The sequence below is a fragment of the Crocuta crocuta genome, unplaced genomic scaffold, assembly GCF_008692635.1.
Source record: "Crocuta crocuta isolate KB4526 unplaced genomic scaffold, BGI_CrCroc_1.0 scaffold175, whole genome shotgun sequence".
NCBI lineage: Eukaryota > Metazoa > Chordata > Mammalia > Carnivora > Hyaenidae > Crocuta > Crocuta crocuta.
In genome coordinates this window covers 3,160,432-3,168,201 of record NW_027530988.1, presented here as the reverse complement: position 1 = coordinate 3,168,201, position 7,770 = coordinate 3,160,432, and positions in this window count along the sequence as shown.

Here is a 7,770-nt window from a genome sequence, read left to right as displayed (position 1 = left end):
TTTTATACATGAGGAAATTGATATGGATTAAGGAGTTTTCCCAAAGACAGACAACTCTGAAATGGTGAAGCTTAAATTCCAGCCCAGATCTACCAGTCTGATTCCAAATCTGTATTCTTCCCACCACTCCACACTGTGCCTCTCCTCCCTACTTATCTGACCAGATAGAAACTACTTTCCTTCCTATGTCTTCAATACAATGTAATATCTTCACCTAGTTCCCATTCGGTGTTTTTCCTTTTTATAAAATTATATCTTTGTCTCTGTGTAATCTTTCTACCTGAGCCCCTGAAATCCATCCTTAGCCCCTACTCAGAGTCCTCACTCCCTCTCTTAGGCCTATGACTTTTCCCTCTCTTCTCCACAGGCTCAAGTCATCCCCCCCTTAACAGAGAGACAAGAAAAGAATCCCTTGATCCTTCTTCTTGCTTAACCTAACACCTTTTCCTCTTTTTCTTCCTTCACTACCAAACTTCTCAACAGTAATCCCTGCTCTCTGCTTCTACTTCCTCAGACCCTTCGCTCATTAACTCACTCAAAATGAAACCTAAAACTCATCTCGCAAACGTCACCGAAGTCCTCTTGGCTACCAAACCCCACAGGCTGACTTCACCTTGTTTATCATTTCCGGAAGATGCCCCTGGTTGTGCTCATCACAGCTCTGAGTTCAGCCACAGCTATGGTGGAAAGTTCTGTGTGAGGCCAGAATCACCGTGCACTGCCAGCATTTCTACCTCAAGCCTGCACCTTGACTTACTTACGTTCTGTTTCATGGCTGTATTGGTCAGGGTTCTCCAGAGAAATGGAGCTAATAGGGTGTGTGTGTGCATGTGTGTATGTGTGTAAATATAGATTTTATTAGAGATTTGTTACAGGAAGTGGCTCACACAATTATGGAGACTGCCAAGTCCAGGATCTGCAGTGTGAGCCAGTCCAGAGGCCAATAGCCAGACCCAGGGGAGCTGAGATCCCATTTCAGCCCAAAGGCCAACAGACTGGAGACCCAGGAGTGCTGATGGTACAGATGAAGTCTGAAAGCAATCTGCTGGGTAATTCCGTCAACTGACTAGATGACATCTACCCCCATTATGCAGGCCACTTTACTCAAAATTCACTGACTTAAATGTTAATCTCATCCAAAAACACCCTCAAGCTGACAGATAAAATTAACCATCACAGGTCACTTTGCCACACCATGGCAGTTTGCTCATCACCCCTCTCTTTGCCTACTCTTTGCCCATTTCCTGGCTGCAAACACAGCCAGGAAATGCAAGGGAGTTAGTGTCCCCAGGTGCAATCTTCAACGAATGGCTATTGACCTTGGCAGATGACTATTCTAGCTTCCCACCTTTCTTGCAGACAATCCTAGAGGCATCTCTAAATTTGGAGGTTCTATTGAAATAGAGCTTCCATTGCCTTCAACTGCAATCTCTCTCTTTTTTATTTAATGTAATTTTATTTTATTTTTAATGTTTAATATTTACTTACTTTTGAGATAGGGAGTGTGTGGGCACAAGTTGTGGGGAGGGCAGAGAAAGAGAGGGAGACCCAGAATCTGAAGCAGGCTCCAGGCTCCCAGCTGTCAGTACAGAGCAGTCAGCACAGAGCCTGACGTGAGGCTCAAACCCATGAACTGCGAGACCATGACCTGAACTGAAGTTGGACGCTCAACTGACTAAGCCACCCAGGCGCCCTCACCTTCAACTGCAATCTCTCTCTCTCTCTTTTTTTTAATGTTTATTTATTTTCAGGGAGAGAGAGATAGAGTGTGAGCAGGAGAGGGACAAAGAGAGAGGGAGACACACAATCCAAAGCAGGCTCCAGGCTCTGAGCTGTCAGCACTGAGCCCGATGCAGGGCTCGAACCCACAAACTGTGAGATCATGACCTGAGCCAAAGCTGGACCCTTAACCGACTGAGCCACCCAGGTGCCCCAACTGCAATCTCAATAGAACACCCTTCTGTTGGATTTTCTTTCTTTCCTGTCTCACTCTCTATTCCCTCACTCCTACTTCCAGTGATCCCTTCTCAAAAATCTCCCTGCACCTAAACCATACTCAGGCTCTTTGGGGGAACCCCAAATTTAGATGCCTTCTCAACAGCAGTAGATTCTCATGATTCTCTCCTGATTCTGCTTCTGTCTCTCTGACCTGTTTCTCTCAATGGTTTCTCTTCTGTTGGCCTGACCTCGACTACGCAGTTTTGCTGTCCTTTGTCTTCTTTTTTTCTTCCTCCATTGACTCTCCTGGTTGATGCCTTCCATTTCAGCCTAGTACTTTCCACCTTCCTGCCTGCCACGGGTCCCCTGAGTCTGAAGCACAGGGCTCTCACACACATGTACCCACAGATGAACATAACCCATTCTCACCCAGTTTGTGTCCCTTTTATGTTCCACATCTCAGTTCATGGCATTACTATTCTCTCAGTGAGAAATATCCTTTCTCTCATCTCCCAGACCCGTCTACTAATACTTCAGAAAATACCTGTAGACTGGTTTCCCTCCTCCCCATCCCCACTGGCATTATCTCCATTCAGATCCTCATCATCTATCTCTTGAATTGCTCTAACTGTGATCCCTTGTTTTCTCTGCCTCCAGATCTCCCCGGCTCAACCCATGCCCAAGCAGGCTCTGTGCTGTCAGCATGGAGCCCAACACAGGGCTACATCCCATGAGCTGTTGTTATGCCCAGATCGCGATCTCCCCAAAATCCCAAGACCACCAAGGAGTCCGAGTCACGTATGCAAAGGCAAAGGGCTTTATTACGGGCTTAAGCTCGGGCTCCCAGGCCTCACCAACGCCATGGATCCATGCTGAGAGCCCCGAACAAGGGCAGAGTAGGGTTTTTATGGGGTTTGAGACGGGGGAGTTACAGAAGTTGTGACATGGGAACAGTGATCCAGTCATAATTATTCAACATCATTGACAGCGGGTTTGACCATACACATTGTCTAGAGTATTCGTTACTTTTGGCGGGATCCAATTACAACATTTAGAGTACCTTTAAATTTAACCAATCACAGAGCGAGCCTAGGGTCTTACTCGGCGACTAACGGGTTAACTTTAACATTAGGTAACAGGGTCCTATCTATAGTTTCTATCTCCAGGCCTCTCCCTTAACAATGTGGAGGGTGGTCGCTGGCCTTTCCTGATTGGGTGTTGCAAGGGTGGTTTCCCCTGCCTTGGGCAATGTGTAACTGCCTGATAGTTTCCGGGAAGCTGAAACTCAGGCCTTCTAGTTTAGAGGGGAAACTTAAAGCCTGTCATGGAGTCAGTTTGGTTTAGGCGTTTAGACTTGTGGACTTACACTGTGAGATCACAACCTGAGCTGAAACCAAGAGTTGGACACTTAACTGACTGAGCCACCCAGGTGCCCTGAATTTAATACCTTTTAAAAGAGTTTCCTTAAAAGGTAAGTAAAAAGGTCAAAGAAAATCCAAGAAACACACGCACAACTTCCAAATCTGGGATGTCTGAACTTTTTATTTTATTATTTTTTTAAAAAGTGTATTCATGGGGCACCTGGGTGGCTCAGTTGGTTGGGCATCCGACTTCGGCTCAGGTCACAATCTCACGGTTTGTGGGTTCGAGCCCTGCGTCGGGCTCTGTGCTGACAGCTAGCTCAAAGCCTGGAGTCTGTTTCAGATTCTGTATCTCCCTCTCTCTGACCCTCCCCTGTTCATGCTGTCTCTCTCTCTCTCTCTCTCTCTCTCAGAAATAAATAAAACATTTAAAAATTTTTAACAAAAAATGTATTCATTTATTTTGAGAGAGAAGAGAGAGAGCATGAGCAGGGGAGGTGTTAGAGAAAGAGAGAGAGAGAGAGAATCCTAAGCATGCCCTGCACTGTCAGCTCAGAGCCCAATGCGGGGCTTGAACTCATGAATATCAAAATCACAACCTGAGCAACCAAGAGTCCAACACATGGGACACTTGGGTGGCTCAGTCAGTTAAGCCTCCTACTCTTGGTTTTGGCTCAGATCGTGATCTCATGGTTTTGTGGGTGCACACCCCTGGGTTCAGAGCTCTTGGCTGACAGCACAGACTCTGCTTGGGATTCTCCCTCTCTCTTTCTCTCTGCTCCTCCCCCACTCATGATGTCTCTGTCTCTCTCAAAATAAATAAACTTTAAAAAAATTAAAGAAGATTATGTGGAAACCAATTTGACAATAAACTATTTGTAAAAAAAAAAAATTAAAGAAGAAAAAGAGTCCAATGCTTAACCAACTGAGCCTAACAGGTGTCCCTGAACTTTTTTTTTTAAGTGAATAGACCTATTTTAAAACAAAATAGAACAAAACAGAACTAACAGACATAAATGTAAGAACTGGACTCTAAAACTTGTAGAAGAAAACAAGAGAAAAATCATTGTGACCTTGGATTAGGCAAAGATTTCTTATTGATGACACCAAAAGCACAATCCACTAGAGAAAGAAAAACAGAATACATAAATTTCAAAACTCAATAATAAGAAAACAAACAACCCAATAAAATGTGGACAAAAACTTTAACAGCACTTCCTCCTCTAAGAAGATATATGGATGGCAAGTAAGCACAGGAAAGGAGGCTCAATATCATTACTCATTAGGGAATTGGAAATTAAAACCCATTGTGCTTTGTGATACCATCAGAATAGCTAGTATTAAAAATACTTCAGGAGCACCTGGGTGGCTCAGTTGGTTAAGTGTCCTACTTCGGCTCAGGTCATGATCTCACAGTCATGGGTTTGAGTCTCACATCAGGCTCTGTGCTGACAGCTCAGAACCTGGAGCCTGCTTTGGACTCTGTGTCTCCCATTCTCTCTCCCCCTCCCCTGCTCACCTTCTGTCTGTCTCCCTCTCAAAAATAATAAATAAACATTAAAAAAAAATTTTAATACTTCAATACAGGGGTGCCTGGGTGGCTCAGTCAGTTAAACATCCAGCTATGGCTCAGGTCATGACCTCACAGCTCGTGATTTCGAGCCCTGAATCGAGCTCTGTGAGGACAGCTTAGAGCCTAGAGCCTGCTTCAGATTCTGTATCTCCATCTTTTCCTCTCTGCCCCTCCCCCACTTGTGCTCTGTTTCTCTCTGTCTCTCAAAAATAAACATTAAAAAAATTTTTTTTACTGTTTTAAATAAATAAATAAACATTTAAAAAAATTTTTAATACTTCATTATAGCCAGGTGCCTGGGTGACTCAGTCAGTTAGGCATCTGACTCTTGATCTCAGCTCAGGTCTTCATCTCAAGGTTGTGAGTTCAAGCCCAGCATTGGGCTCCTCACTGGGCAGGAAGCCTACTTAGAAAAAAAAAAGATAAAAAAGATAAAAAAGAAAAAGACTTCAATATACCAAATGTTGGAGAGGACACAGAAGAACTGGAGCTCTCACATTGCTGGTGGGAATGTAAAACAGTACAACCACTCTGAAAAACCATTATCAATTTCTTCAGAAGTTAAATATATACTACCATACGATTGAGCCATTCCACTCTTAGGTATTTATCCAAGAGAAGTGAAAGTATATGCCCATACAAAGACGTGTATATTAATATTCATAGGTGCTTTATTTGTAAAAGCCAGAAATTTTGTCCAGGAACAGGTGGATGGATGAAGAAATTGTGGCACAATGGAATACTGCAAAGCAATAAAAAAGAATGAACCATTGGTACACCCAACAATATGGGTGAATCTCAAGATAAGTACATTGAGTGAAAGGCCAAACAAACAAAAATACAAATTATATGATCCTGTGGTAGAGTCCCCTCCCTAAGGAAAGAAAAAAAAAAAAAAGGAATGTCTCAAGGCAACCTTGCTATTAGTGTATGTGACAACATCCCTCCACCTTGTAACATGAGACCATTTAATCAGACTGCATGTTTGTGTGTTAGCATATATGCGAAGCAAAGGAGTAAAAAATATATTAAAAAAACCACGCCATGAGGTGTTTGGGGCTCAGTTCTTTGGGTACGAACCCAACTGAACAGTGCCATCAGGAATAAAGTTGCTTCCTGGAAAGAAAAGCCTCGGTGTCACAACTCTCTGTGCGAGAATCTTGCTACCATCCATTTATATAAAATAGAAAATGCAGGGCGACTTGCTGACTCAGCTGGTAGAGCATGCAGCTCTTGATCTTGGAGTTGTGAGTTCAAGACCCACATTAGGCATAGAGCTTCGATAGATAGATAGATAGATAGATAGATAGATAGATAGATAGATAGATAGATAGATAGATAGAAAGAAAATGCACACCAGGCTAAAGTGACAGAAAGGAGATGAGTGGTTGCCAGGAAATAAGGAATGACATAGAAGAATGGAAGGAAAAAATTGCAAAGGGACTTTGTGGTGTGATAAATACACTCACCATCCTAATCGTGGTGATGATTTCATGGGCATATACATATGTCAAAATTCATCACATAGTACACCTTAAATATGTGCATTTTATTAAATGTAACTCTACATTGATAAAACTGTTAAAATATTTAATTTAAAAAAACTAGTGGTCTCAGGGCACCTGGGTGGCTTAGTTGGTTAAGTGTCCAACTCTTGATTTCAGCTCAGGTCTTGAACTCAGATTGTGAGTTCAAGCTCTGCTACTTAAAAAAAATACTAGTAGTCTCACTTGATTCAAAGTTCTGCTTCCAGATTCTATCAAAGGACCTCACTCAATTAGACAAGTAGCTAAAAGAGCAGAAATCTGATTTAACAGCCATAAAGCTGTTGTACGACCTTAGGATGGTTGCTTAAATTCTCACAGCCTCCTCAGCTTCTTCATCCATAAAATGGGTCTAATAATAATCTGGCTCACAGGTTTGTTGCCCAAATTTGAGGGGGATAACAGAATCCCTAGCACATCCCAGATGCCAGAATACAATTAGGCCCTATCTCTGAGATAATTGGATTCCTTCTGTTCCCTTCCTTTCCTCTTTCCTTACAGACAGGGAGGGATCCTAGTCACCAAGACAATCAGAAGAGAAACAATGGGGAGGAAACAGGGCAGAGGGCTTGGATTGTGTTCCCCTGAAAACAGTGCCCAAGACGAGAACTGGAGACTTCCTGGAGGGTGGTCCCAGGGATCAGGAGGGAAGGAACAAAAAATGTGAGTCGGGGAAGGAGAAAGGTACACACTGAGCTAGCTTCTGGTATGTAGCTCCGTCCAGTCAGAGACCCTCTGCAGAGCTATAGAGCACACGCACCTCAGGATGGACCCTCCAAAGGACAGGAGACTGGGACCCTGGCCCATGTCCTCTACTTCATGACGTCTGCCCTCCGCATTAGTTCCTCTCCCCCCCGCCACACTTCTGTCAACTGAGGGAGGCAAACAGAGAGGTACCTCTTGCCTGAGGCACTTGCAGGGTCATGGGACCAGCCACACAACCTCAAATCAAAGGCGGCCTGAGGACGTGGCATGGGGCAACCAGAGTAGCTGCCTCCCGCCCCAAGCCCATCCTCGGGTCAACAATGTGAGCTTTTCAACCCGGTTGAGCACCTCTGTGCCTGGCAGACAGCTCACAGACTTTCAGCTGAGAAACTATAAATCCGAGATTAAAGTCCTCTCTCAAGACTTCAGGCAGGGACACAACTGACTTCCTCAATCACTCCCTCAGGACATTTGTCTGGGAGAGAGAATACCTGAAGGGTGAGTCATTAAAGAGGCCCTGGGAGGAAAGGGTGGGGCTGGGAATTTACCCGAAGAAGGAAAAGCTATTTCACGGAGCACTAGTTAAATCATTTTTTTCTCTGTTCTACGAATACATCGTGAACTGGAAATGTTCCTCGGGTTGGAAACA